This window comes from Carassius gibelio, chromosome B3 (genome assembly GCF_023724105.1).
Source record: "Carassius gibelio isolate Cgi1373 ecotype wild population from Czech Republic chromosome B3, carGib1.2-hapl.c, whole genome shotgun sequence".
NCBI classification, from domain to species: Eukaryota; Metazoa; Chordata; class Actinopteri; order Cypriniformes; family Cyprinidae; genus Carassius; species Carassius gibelio.
In genome coordinates, this window is record NC_068398.1 from 3,648,335 (window position 1) to 3,662,598 (window position 14,264).

Genomic DNA, 14,264 nt, shown 5'->3' on the forward strand with positions numbered 1-14,264 from the left:
TCTCGCAAAATCGAGCTATATCCGAAACCTACTTTTGCGAACTAGTCCTAGGATTTTCAACCAATCAGAACCAAACCACTTCAGAAATATTCCCTGGACACTCAATATCAATAATTATCAAAAAAAAGTTGAAATTTCAATTTTTACGCAAAACAGTACGCCAAAAAGCGTCTATAGTAACGTTGGCCAAATGCTATTTTAACTATAACTCTTGAACGGAATGAGATAACTTCACCAAACTCGGTACACATATGTATGAGCTCAATTTTGGGTCAAATAAAAAAAATTGCGCATCTCTGCCACTTGGGGGCGCAATAACATAGAAAAAACACATAAATGGCTATAACTAGGCAACCGTTGGCTCGATCGACTTGAAAATTGGTATGCAGTGTCTTGGTCTGAAGGGGCACAAGTACCTATGAGGACATTTGCATATCTCAAAAAACATGGCCGCCATTGGCCAAACAATTTTAAGCACCTATTTGAAAGGGTTAACGGATGTTGATCGGAACGAAACTCGCTGGGTACGTTCGACTCATGAACCTTAAGGTCTGTAAGAATTTTGAAAGAAATCGGCCACTAGTTGGCGCTAACGAGTTTTATGGCTCTGTAATCACGTGGTGTTTCACGTATCAACGCAATATGCATATCATTTGATAGATCTCCTCATAATGCACAACTTTGCCTAAAGAACTATTGCTGTCAATCAAATCGTTCAATTGTTATTCACAAATATGTTAAAAACCTACTTTTGCGAACTAGTCCTAGATTTTTTGCCCGATCGGAACCAAACCACTGCAGTAATATTCTGTGGACTCTCTAGATCAATAATTATCAAAAAAATGTAGAATTTTGTCCTTTGGTTAGCTGTAAAGGGGTAATTTAGAAAAAAGGGTGTGGCCAAACATACCCCAAAGCCTATAAAACCTAAAGGAAAACTCAAAACTATATGAAACTAGGTGAAATCATGTAACAGGTGACTCTTAACAAGGCTGCAAAGTTTCATGGAGATCGATCCATAGGTGGCGCTATAACAGTAGAAAAGGTCTCAAAACACAAGATTTAGATGGTAAATGGCCTCAAATTGTTTGAACATGCTCATATATTGACTCAAAAACACTAAATCTTCATATCATATGATAGATCTCCTCATTCTGAAAAACTTTGCCTCTGGGACCAATTTTGTCAATAAATCTGTTAATTAAATATTCAAGATTATTTTAAAAAGTTACTTTGGCAAAGTATTCCAAGGCTTTAAGCTGAAAATCAATAAAACCACTGAAGTGCAATTCTGTAGACTCTGAAGGTCAATAATTATCAAAAACATGTTGAACAATTTCATTTGGACCACTATAAACCAGTGATTTTATAATATGTTATTTGCAAAGTGTACACAAAGGCCTATTAATACAAACAGAAAGCCCACAAATGATCAAAACTGTGTAAAATAATGCATAATTTCATTCTTAACAAGCATGCAAAATTCAAGAGAGATTGGGCAAAAAAATAACACTATAACAGTTATGTTTAAAAACACTGTTGTTTGAGTAAATGCAATTTATAACCTCTAGATGGCAGCGGAAGACCACTAATGGGCTCATTCAGTTAAGGTTAAACAGTACTGTTTTCATGAATTCAAGCTAAACATTAATAAATTAACTGTTATAACATTTTAAATCTCATTGAATTGATGTTTTCCATTTTGTTCATACAGATGTATCAGTTTTTACAATTTTGCCACATTATGATTACAATTTAACCTGAAAATGACATCTAAACTCTTAAAAAGAGAAGACTTGCAATAAGTTTATTGTCACCTATCACTTATTTCAGATACCTATATCTGCAACAAAATGTTTGTGCATGTATATGTGTGTCTTTGTGTGTGTGTGTGTGTGTGTGTGTGTGTGTGCGCATATGCTTATAGAGTATTAATATATTAGTTTAATCATTGAATTTCAGTGTGTGTCTGTCTGTTAACCTGTTCTCCATTTTGGATGTGTTTAACTGTCATCCGTGCATCCAGGTTGGCTCAGACCACCTCAGATGCCTTAAATGCTTGAACCCCGTAAATGCTGCTTGCAGCTTTAATTATTATTATTATTCTTCCGCCTTAAAACTGAACGTGCAGCCCAAACCGTAAGGCCTAGAGAGCTGAAACTTGGTCAGATCGTAGTAGTCTTGCTCGCTACTCAGATACAAAGAACTGGCCCAATCGGCCTAACGGGGGCGCTACAGCGCAAAAACCAAAAAATTTGGACATTTTTGGCCGTAAATCGTATACAGTTAGCCGTAGACTCAAAAACATGGCATTGTTGCAATCCTTGGGTTAGCCCGAACAAAAGTGCACGGCGCCTTTTTGGGGTCTACGACGCACCGTTTTCTCGCAAAATCGAGCTATATCCGAAACCTACTTTTGCGAACTAGTCCTAGGATTTTCAACCAATCAGAACCAATCCACTTCATAAATATTCCCTGGACACTCAATATCAATAATTATCAAAAAAAAGTTGAAATTTCAATTCTTACGCGAAACAGTACACCAAAAAGCGTCTATGCTAACGTTAGCCAAATGCTATTTTGACTATAACTCTTGAACGGAATGAGATATCATCACCAAACTCGGTATACTTATGTATGAGCTCAATCTTTGGTCAAATCAAAAAAATTGCGCATCTCTGCCACTTGGGGGCGCAATAAGATAGAAAAAACACATAAATGGCTATAACTAGGCAACCGTTAACTCGATCGACTTGAAAATTGGTATGCAATGTCTTGGTCTGAAGGGGCACAAGTACCTATGAGGACATTTGCATATCTCAAAAAAACATGGCCGCCATTGGCCAAACAATTTTAAGCACCTATTTGAAAGGGTTAACGGATGTTGATCGGAACGAAACTCGCTGGGTACGTTCGACTCATGAACCTTAAGGTCTGTAAGAATTTTGAAAGAAATCGGTCACTAGTTGGCGCTAACGAGTTTTATGGCTCTGTAATCACGTGGTGTTTCACATATCAACACAATATGCATATCATTTGATAGATCTCCTCATAATGCACAACTTTGCCTCAAGAACCATTGCTGTCAATCAAATCGTTCAATTGTTATTCACAAATATGTTAAAAACCTACTTTTGCGAACTAGTCCTAGGTTTTTTGTCCGATCGGAACCAAACCACTGCAGTAATATTCTGTGGACTCTGTAGATCAATAATTATTAAAAAAATGTTGAATTTTGTCCTTTGGTTAGCTGTAAAGGGGTAATATAGAAAAAGGGGTGTGGCTAAACATACCCCAAAGCCTATAAAACCTAAACGAAAACTCAAAACTTTATGAAACTCAGTGAAATCATGTAACAGGTGACTCTTAACAAGCATGCACAGTTTCATGGAGATCAGACCATAGGTGGCGCTATAACAGTAGAAAAGGTCTCAAAACACAAGATTTATATGATAAATGGCCTCAAATTGTTTGAAAATGCTCATATATTCACTCAAAAACACTAAATCTTCATATCATATGATAAATCTCCTCATTCTGAACAACTTTGCCTCTGGGACCAATGTTGTCAATAAAGCTGTTAATTAAATATTCAAGATTATTTAAAAAAGTTACTTTGGCATACTTGTGATACGGTTTAAGATGAAAATCAATAAAACCACTGAAGTACAATTCTCTAGACTCTGAAGGTCAATAATTATCAAAAACATGTTGAACAATTGCATTTGGGCAACTATAAACCAATAATTTTATAATATGTTATTTGCATAGTGTACACAAAGGCCTATTAATACAAACAGAAAGCCCACAAATGATCAAAACTGTGTAAAATAATGCATAATTTCATTCTAAACAAGCATGCAAAATTTAAGAGGGATTGCGCAAAAAAAAAAAAATAACACTATAACAGTGATGTTTAAAAACACAGTGTTGTTTGAGTAAATGCAATTTATAACCACTAGATGGCAGCTGAAGACCACTAATGGGCTCATTCAGCTAAGTTGAACAGTACTGTTGAAAGGATTCATGAATTCATCCCAAAACATTAAAAATTTAACTGTTATAACATTTTAAATCTCATTGAGTCAATGTTTTCCATTTTGTTCTTACAGATATATCAGTTTTTACTATTTTGCCACATTGTGATTACAGTTTAACCTGAAAATGACATCTAAACTCTTAAAAAGAGAAGACTTGCAATAAGTTTATTGTCACCTATCACTTATTTCAAATACCTATATCTGCAACAAAATGTTTGTGCATGTATATGTGTGTCTTTCTGTGTGTGTGTGTGTGCATATGCTTATAGAGTATACATATATTAGTCTAATCATTTACTTTCAGTGTGTGTGTCTGTCTGTTAACCTGTTCTCCATTTTGGATGTGTTTAAATGTCATCCATGCATCCAGGTTGGCTCAGACCACCTCAGAGGCCTTAATGTGCTTGAACCCCGGTAAATGCTGCTTGCAGCTTTAATTAGGGGTTCAAGCACGCAGTGCTGAAACCCTATTGTAATTGTTAGGATTTTTATTATTATTATTATTATTATTATTATTCTTCTGCCCTAGAACTGAACGTGCAGCCCAAACCGTAAGGCGTAGAGAGCTGAAATTTGGACAGATCGTAGAGCTCAATTTGGGGAGAACTTATCAAAGTCTCAGCCCAATCGGCCTAACGGGGGCGCTACAGCGCAAAAAACAAAAATTTTGGACATTTTTGGCCGTAAATCGTATACCGTTAGCCGTAGACTCAAAAACATGGCATTGTTGCAATCCTTGGGTTAGCCCGATCAAAAGTGCACGGCGCCTTTTTGGGGTCTACGACGCACCGTTTTCTCGCAAAATCGAGCTATATCCGAAACCTACTTTTGCGAACTAGTCCTAGGGTTTTCAACCAATCAGAACCAAACCACTTCATAAATATTCCCTGGACACTCAATATCAATAATTATTAAAAAAAAGTTGAAATTTCAATTCTTACGCGAAACAGTACGCCAAAAAGCGTCTATGCTAACGTTAGCCAAATACTATTTTGACTATAACTCTTGAACGGAATGAGATATCTTCACCAAACTCGGTACACATATGTATGAGCTCAATCTTTGGTCAAATCAAAAAAATTGCACCGAAGGTGCGTAGGCACCTATTGTAATCGTTGGCGTTATTATTATTCTTCTTCTTCCGCCGCAAGTCTATGGCAGCCCATAGAACCGATTGCGGGAAAGTTGTATAATTTGGCACACTGATAGAGGACAGTCCCAACATTAACTATAGCAAATTTGAAGTCTCTATCTCCTACTCTCTAGCGCCACCACTTGTCCAAACTTTCAATGTTTGTATGCTAATAACTTTTGAACCGTAAGCCAGAAAATGGAAATTCTTTTTTCCTCTGAATCCTTGGCTCATGCCAAGTCGAATGAACCCCAAAATTCAAAAATCGCAAGGTTTAGTTTTTTCGCTATTTTCAATTATTCGAAAAACCTACTTTTTCGAACTCGTCCTAGACGGTTAGTCCGATTGCCACGAAAATTGGCTCAGATCATCTTCAGACCATGCTGGCAAAAAGTTATGGAATTCAAGTTGATTCGTCAAACTGTTGTCGAATGACACGTAAACAAATTTGACGAAAAGCACGCAAACATGCACGTGAGGCTATATCCTGGCAACGGTTTGTCATATTGAGACCAAACTTGGCGTGTGTTATAACAAGCATGAACTGAGACTACCTGCAGTGTTTCGACACAGCGCCACCTAGTGGTCAGGAGATATGAAAAATGCATATTTTGGCTTATAACTACTGAATGGTTTGGCCAAAAATCACACAACTGGTCTCTTTAGATTCAGTGAGTCATGTCGAGTCAAATGATATCCAATTTTCCTGTGTCGGCCATTTTAGGCGTCGGCCATTTTGAATTATGATTTAAAATGCTGTATTTTTTGAACGCAGCATCGTATCGTTTCGCAAATAATTACAAAAATATTCGGCTCCATGCCCTGAAGGTACTCAAAAAGTTTGGTGGCAGCGCCACCTTGTGGCCAATAGTTATAATGAAATATCACATAAATGCTAATAACTTTTGAATAAATTAGTCTATTAAAATTAAAATGGTCTCGCTATATTCTGTGGGTCATGCCGAGAGTATTGATACCAATAATGTGAAAATTGGCCTTACTTCCTGTCCGCCATTTTGCTTAATGTTGAAAACCTACTTTTTCAAACTCCTCCTAGACCGTTAGCCCAATTTTCACCAAATTTGACGTGAATCATCTTCAGACCATGCTGGCAAAAAGTTATGGATTTTGTGTCGATATACGTAACGGTTCTCATTTAGCGCATCAACGAATTTGCTGGAAGGGTGCCAAAATGCATTTGAGGCTGTATCTCTGCAACACTTTGACATATTTGCACCAAACTTTGTATGTGTCATCGCCACCTCACACTGACCATGCCACATAAATTTGGTAACAGCGCCACCTATTGGTCAAGAGTAATAAACCATTCATTAACCATGAGTAATTACACTTTTTAAAATGCTAATAACTTTTTAATGCATTAGCCTATTTGAAGGAAACTGGGCTCAAAATATTCCCTGGCTTATGCCGATAACATAGATACCAAATATACCACGGTAAGCTGAACTTCCGGTCCGCCATTTTGATTTATGTTGAAAACATACTTTTTCGAACTCCTGATCAACCGTATGTCCGATTTTCACCAAATTCGAATCAAATGATCTTCAGGCTATACTGATTCAAAGTTATGGATTTTGAGTCGATAGACAAAACCGTTTTCGCATACCACATCGACGAATTTGAGGCACAATGAGAAAATGACACTTGAGGCTGTATCCCTGGAATGCTTTGGCATATTGACACCAAACTTTGTGTGTGTCATTGAAAAGTCACACAGAGTACACCAAATTGATTTTATAACAGTGTCACCTATTGGTCAAGCTTGATAAACCAAGTAATCATGCTACTAGAGGTGGTATTGGTGTTTTTTTTTTTTGCCATTTCAAATACAGTAATTCCAAAATTGCTGTTATTGCTCATTAATGTATTTGGTGTGATGCTTTATGCGATGCTTAGCTACTACATTTGCCGTTGGAGTGCTTGGCCCCGTAATTGCTGCTTGCAGCTATATTTATTAGGGGTTCAAGCACGCAGTGCTGAAACCCTATTGTAATTGTTAGGATTTTTAGGGGTTCAAGCACGCAGTGCTGAAACCCTCTTGTAATTGTTAGGATTTTTATTATTATTATTATTCTTCTGCCCTAGAACTGAACGTGCAGCCCAAACCGTAAGGCCTAGAGAGCTGAAATTTGGACAGATCGTAGAGCTCATTTTGGGGAGAACTTATCAAAGTCTCAGCCCAATCGGCCTAACGGGGGCGCTACAGCGCAAAAAACAAAAATTTTGGACATTTTTGGCCGCAAATCGTAAACCGTTAGCCGTAGACTCAAAAACAAGGCATCGTTGCAATCCTTGGGTTAGTCCGAACAAAAGTGCACAGCTGCATTTTTTGCTCTACGACGCACCGTTTTCTCGCAAAATCGAGCTATATCCGAAACCTACTTTTGCGAACTAGTCCTAGGATTTTCAACCAATCAGAACCAAACCACTTCATGAATATTCCCTGGACACTGAATATCAATAATTATCAAAAAAAGGTTGAAATTTCAATTCTAACGCGAAACAGTACACCAAAAAGCGTCTATGCTAACGTTAGCCAAATGCTATTTTGACGATAACTCTTGCACGGAATGAGATATCTTCACCAAACTCGGTACACACATGTATGAACTCAATCTTTGGTCAAATAAAAAAAATTGCACATCTCTGCCACTTGGGGGCGCAATAAGATTTAAAAAACACATAAATGGCTATAACCAGGCAACCGTTGGCTCGATCGACTTGAAAATTGGTATGCAGTGTCTTGGCCTGAAGGGGCACAAGTACCTATGAGGACATTTGCATATCTCAAAAAACATGGCCGCCATTGGCCAAACAATTTTAAGCACCTATTTGAAAGGGTTAACGGATGTTGATCGGAACGAAACTCCCTGGGTACGTTCGACTCATGAACCTTAAGGTCTGTAAGAATTTTGAAAGAAATCGGCCACTAGTTGGCGCTAACGAGTTTTATGGCTCTGTAATCACGTGGTGTTTCACATATCAACACAATATGCATATCATTTGATAGATCTCCTCGTAATGCACAACTTTGCCTCAAGAACCATTGCTGTCAATCAAATCGTTCAATTGTTATTCACAAATATGTTAAAAACCTACTTTTGCGAACTAGTCCTAGGTTTTTTGTCCGATCGGAACCAAACCACTGCAGTAATATTCTGTGGACTCTCTAGATCAATAATTATTAAAAAAATGTTGAATTTTGTCCTTTGGTTAGCTGTAACGGGGTAATTTAGAAAAAGGCGTGTGGCCAAACATACCCCAAAGCCTATAAAACCTAAAGGAAAACTCAAAACTTTATGAAACTCAGTGATATCATGTAACAGGTGACTCTTAACAAGCATGCAAAGTTTCATGGAGATCAGACCATAGGTGGCGCTATAACAGTAGAAAAGGTCTCAAAACACAAGATTTATATGGTAAATGGCCTCAAATTGTTTGAAAATGTTCATATATTCACTCAAAAACACTAAATCTTCATATCATATGATAGATCTCCTCATTCTGAACAACTTTGCCTCTGGGACCAATGTTGTCAATAAAGCTGTTAATTAAATATTCAAGATTATTTTAAAAAGTTACTTTGGCATACTTGTGATACGGTTTAAGATGAAAATCAATAAAACCACTGAAGTACAATTCTCTAGACTCTGAAGGTCAATAATTATCAAAAACATGTTGAACAATTGCATTTGGGCAACTATAAACCAATAATTTTATAATATGTTATTTGCATAGTGTACACAAAGGCCTATTAATACAAACAGAAAGCCCACAAATTATCAAAACTGTGTAAAATAATGCATAATTTCATTCTAAACAAGCATGCAAAATTTAAGAGAGATTGGGCAAAAAAAATTACAACACTATAACAGTTATGTTTTAAAACAGTGTTGTTTGAGTAAATGCAATTTATAACCACTAGATGGCAGCGGAAGACCACTAATGGGCTCATTCAGCTAGTTAAACAGTACTGTTTTCATGAATTCATGCCAAAACATTAATAAATTAACTGTTATAACATTTTAAATCTCATTGAATTGATGTTTTCCATTTTGTTCATACAGATGTATCAGTTTTTACAATTTTGCCACATTATGATTACAGTTTAACCTGAAAATGACATCTAAACTCTGAAAAAGAGAAGACTTGCAATAATTTTATGTCACCTATCACTTATTTCAAATACCTATATCTGCAACAAAATGTTTGTGCATGTATATGTGTGTCTTTGTGTGTGTGTGTGTGCATATGCTTATAGAGTATACATATATTAGTCTAATCATTTACTTTCAGTGTGTGTGTCTGTCTGTTAACCTGTTCTCCATTTTGGATGTGTTTAACTGTCATCCAAACATCCAGGTTGGCCGAGACCACCTCAGATGCCTTAAATGCTTGAACCCCGGTAAAATGCTGCTTGCAGCTTTAATTATTATTATTATTATTATTCTTCCGCCCTAGAACTGAACGTGCAGCCCAAACCGTAAGGCCTAGAGAGCTGAAATTTGGACAGATCGTAGAGCTCATTTTGGGGAGAACTTATCAAAGTCTCAGCCCAATCGGCCAAACGGGGGCGCTATAGCGCAAAAAACAAAAATTTTGGACGTTTTTGGCCGTGAATCGTAAACCTTTTGCCATAAACTCAAAAACATGGCATCATAGCAATCCTTGGGTTAGCCCGAACAAAAGTGCACGGCGCCTTTTTGGGGTCTACGACGCACCGTTTTCTCGCAAAATCGAGCTATATCCGAAACCTACTTTTGCGAACTAGTCCTAGGATTTTCAACCAATCAGAACCAAACCACTTCAGAAATATTCCCTGGACACTCAATATCAATAATTATCAAAAAAAAGTTGAAATTTCAATTTTTACGCGAAACAGTACGCCAAAAAGCGTCTATAGTAACGTTGGCCAAATGCTATTTTAACTATAACTCTTGAACGGAATGAGATAACTTCACCAAACTTGGTACACATATGTACGAGCTCAATTTTGGGTAAAATAAAAAAAATTGCGCATCTCTGCCACTTGGGGGCGCAATAAGATAGAAAAAAAACATAAATGGCTATAACTAGGCAACCGTTGGCTCGATCGACTTGAAAATTGGTATGCAGTGTCTTGGTCTGAAGGGGCACAAGTACCTATGAGGACATTTGCATATGTCAAAAAACATGGCCGCTATTGGCCAAACAATTTTAAGCACCTATTTGAAAGGGTTAACGGATGTTGATCGGAACGAAACTCACTGGGTACGTTCGACTCATGAACCTTAAGGTCTGTAAGAATTTTGAAAGAAATCGGCCACTAGTTGGCGCTAACAAGTTTTATGGCTCTGTAATCACGTGGTGTTTCACATATCAACACAATATGCATATCATTTGATAGATCTCCTCATAATGCACAACTTTGCCTCAAGAACAATTGCTGTCAATCAAATCGTTCAATTGTTATTCACAAATATGTTAAAAACCTACTTTTGCGAACTAGTCCTAGGTTTTTTGTCCGATCGGAACCAAACCACTGCAGTAATATTCTGTGGACTCTCTAGATCAATAATTATTAAAAAAATGTTGAATTTTGTCCTTTGGTTAGCTGTAACGGGGTAATTTAGGAAAAGGGGTGTGGCCAAATATACCCCAAAGCCTATAAAACCTAAAGGAAAACTCAAAACTTTATGAAACTCAGTGAAATCATGTCACAGGTGACTCTTAACAAGCATGCAAAGTTTCATGGAGATCAGACCATAGGTGGCGCTATAACAGTAGAAAAGGTCTCAAAACACAAGATTTATATGGTAAATGGCCTCAAATTGTTTGAAAATGCTCATATATTCACTCAAAAACACTAGATCTTCATATCATATGATAGATCACCTCATTCTGAACAACTTTGCCTCTGGGACCAATGTTGTCAATAAAGCTGTTAATTAAAAATTCAAGATTATTTTAAAAAGTTACTTTTGGCAAACTAGTTATAAGGTATAAGCTGAAAATCAATAAAACCACTGAAGTACAATTCTCTAGAGTCTGAAGGTCAATAATTATCATAAACATGTTGAACAAGTGCATTTGGGCCACTATAAACCAGTAATTTTGTAATATGTTCTTTTCATAGTGTACACAAAGGCCTATTAATACAAACAGAAAGGCCACAAATTATCAAAACTGTGTAAAATAATGCATAATTTCATTTTAAACAAGCATGCAAAATTTAAGAGAGATTGGGCAAAAAAAAAAAAAAACACACTATAACAGTTATGTTTTAAAACACAGTGTTGCTTGAGTAAATGCAATTTATAACCACTAGATGGCAGCGGAAGACCACTAATGGCTCATTCAGCAAAGTTGAACAGTACTGTTGAAAGGATTCATGAATTCATGCCAAAACATTAAAAAATGAACTGTTATAACATTTTAAATCTCATTGAGTCAATGTTTTCCATTTTGTTCATACAGATATATCAGTTTTTACAATTTTGCCACATTATGATTACAGTTTAACCTGAAAATGACATCTAAACTCTTAAAAAGAGAAGACTTGCAATCAGTTTACTGTCACCTATCACTTATTTCAAATACCTATATCTGCAACAAAATGTGTGTGCATGTAAATGTGTGTCTTTGTCTTTGTGTGTGTGTGTGTGTGTGTGTGCACATGCTTATAGAGAATTAATATATTAGTCTAATCATTTACTTTCAGTGTGTGTGTCTGTCTGTTAGCCTGTTCTCCATTTTGGATGTGTTTAAATGTCATCCAAATATCCAGGTTGGCTCTGACCACCTCAGAGGTCTTAATGTGCTTGAACCCCGGTAAAATGCTGCTTGCAGCTTTAATTATTATTATTATTATTATTATTATTATTATTATTATTCTTCTGCCCTAGAACTGAACGTGCAGCCCAAACCGTAAGGCGTAGAGAGCTGAAATTTGGACAGATCGTAGAGCTCAATTTGGGGAGAACTTATCAAAGTCTCAGCCCAATCGGCCTAACGGGGGCGCTACAGCGCGAAAAACAAAAATTTTGGACATTTTTGGCCGTAAATCGTATACCGTTAGCCGTAGACTCAAAAACATGGCATTGTTGCAATCCTTGGGTTAGCCCGAACAAAAGTGCACGGCGCCTTTTTGGGGTCTACGATGCACCGTTTTCTCGCAAAATCGAGCTATATCCGAAACCTACTTTTGCGAACTAGTCCTAGGATTTTCAACCAATCAGAACCAAACCACTTCATAAATATTCCCTGGACACTCAATATCAATAATTATTAAAAAAAAGTTGAAATTTCAATTCTTACGCGAAACAGTACGCCAAAAAGCGTCTATGCTAACGTTAGCCAAATACTATTTTGACTATAACTCTTGAACGGAATGAGATATCTTCACCAAACTCGGTACACATATGTATGAGCTCAATCTTTGGTCAAATCAAAAAAATTGCGCATCTCTGCCACTTGGGGGCGCTATAAGATAGAAAAAACACATAAATTGCTATAACTAGGCAACCGTTGGCTCGATCAACTTGAAAATCGGTATGCAGTGTCTTGGTCTGAAGGGGCACAAGTACTTATGAGGACATTTGCATATCTCAAAAAACATGGCCGTCATTGGCCAAACAAATTTAAGCACCTATTTGAAAGGGTTAACGGATGTTGATCGGAACGAAACTCGCTGGGTACGTTCGACTCATGAACCTTAAGGTCTGTAAGAATTTTGAAAGAAATCGGCCACTAGTTGGCGCTAACGAGTTTTATGGCTCTGTAATCACGTGGTGTTTCACATATCAACACAATATGCATATCATTTGATAGATCTCCTCGTAATGCACAACTTTGCCTCAAGAACCATTGCTGTCAATCAAATCGTTCAATTGTTATTCACAAATATGTTAAAAACCTACTTTTGCGAACTAGTCCTAGGTTTTTTGTCCGATCGGAACCAAACCACTGCAGTAATATTCTGTGGACTCTCTAGATCAATAATTATTAAAAAAATGTTGAATTTTGTCCTTTGGTTAGCTGTAACCGGGTAATTTAGAAAAAGGGGTGTGTCCAAACATACCCCAAAGCCTATAAAACCTAAAGAAAAACTCAAAACTGTATGAAACTCAGTGAAATCATGTATCAGGTGACTCTTAACAAGCATGCAAAGTTTCATGGAGATCAGACCATAGGTGGCGCTATAACAGTAGAAAAGGTCTCAAAACACAAGATTTATATGGTAAATGGCCCCAAATTGTTTGAAAATGCTCATATATTCACTCAAAAACACTAAATCTTCATATCATATGATAGATCTCCTCATTCTGAACAACTTTGCCTCTGGGACCAATGTTGTCAATAAAGCTGTTAATTAAATATTCAAGATTATTTTAAAAAGTTACTTTGGCATACTAGTGATAGGGTTTCAGATGAAAATCAATAAAACCACTGAAGTACAATTCTGTAGACTCTGAAGGTCAATAACTATCAAAAACATGTTGAACAATTGCATTTGGGCAACTATAAACCAGTAATTTTATAATATGTTCTTTTCATAGTGTACACAAAGGCATATTAATACAAACAGAAAGCCCACACATTATCAAAACTGTGTAAAACAATGCATAATTTCATTCTAAACAAGCATGCAAAATTTAAGAGAGATTGGGCAAAAAAAAAACAAAACACTATAACAGTTATGTTTAAAAACAGTGTTGCTTGAGTAAATGCAATTTATAACCTCTAGATGGCAGCGGAAGACCACTAATGGGCTCATTCAGTTAAGTTGAACAGTACTGTTGAAAGGATTCATGAATTCATCCCAAAACATTAAAAATGTAACTGTTATAACATTTTAAATCTCATTGAGTCAATGTTTTCCATTTTGTTCTTACAGATATATCAGTTTTTACTATTTTGCCACATTGTGATTACAGTTTAACCTGAAAATGACATCTAAACTCTTAAAAAGAGAAGACTTGCAATAAGTTTATTGTCACCTATCACTTATTTCAAATACCTATATCTGCAACAAAATGTTTGTGCATGTATATTTGTGTCTTTCTGTGTGTGTGTGTGTGTGTGTGTGTGTG

At 36.6% G+C, this 14,264-nt stretch overlaps 2 long non-coding RNA genes across 3 annotated transcripts in view; one reads left to right on the forward strand and one right to left on the reverse strand.

Moving 5' to 3' along the window:
* Positions 1 to 14,264, forward strand: part of LOC127952258 (uncharacterized) — a 130,748-nt gene that overhangs the window by 34,645 nt on the left and 81,839 nt on the right. The gene's annotated exons all lie outside the window — the stretch shown is intronic.
* The window catches only part of LOC127952257 (uncharacterized), a 42,170-nt gene that overhangs the window by 15,826 nt on the left and 12,080 nt on the right, over positions 1 to 14,264 (reverse strand). The window contains exon 2 of one of the 2 annotated variants that reach the window (XR_008152885.1): positions 12,821 to 13,087. This is a non-coding gene — a long non-coding RNA (uncharacterized LOC127952257). Of the gene's footprint in view, positions 1 to 12,820; positions 13,215 to 14,264 lie in introns of those variants that run through there. The other variant, XR_008152884.1, reaches the window with a different exon arrangement.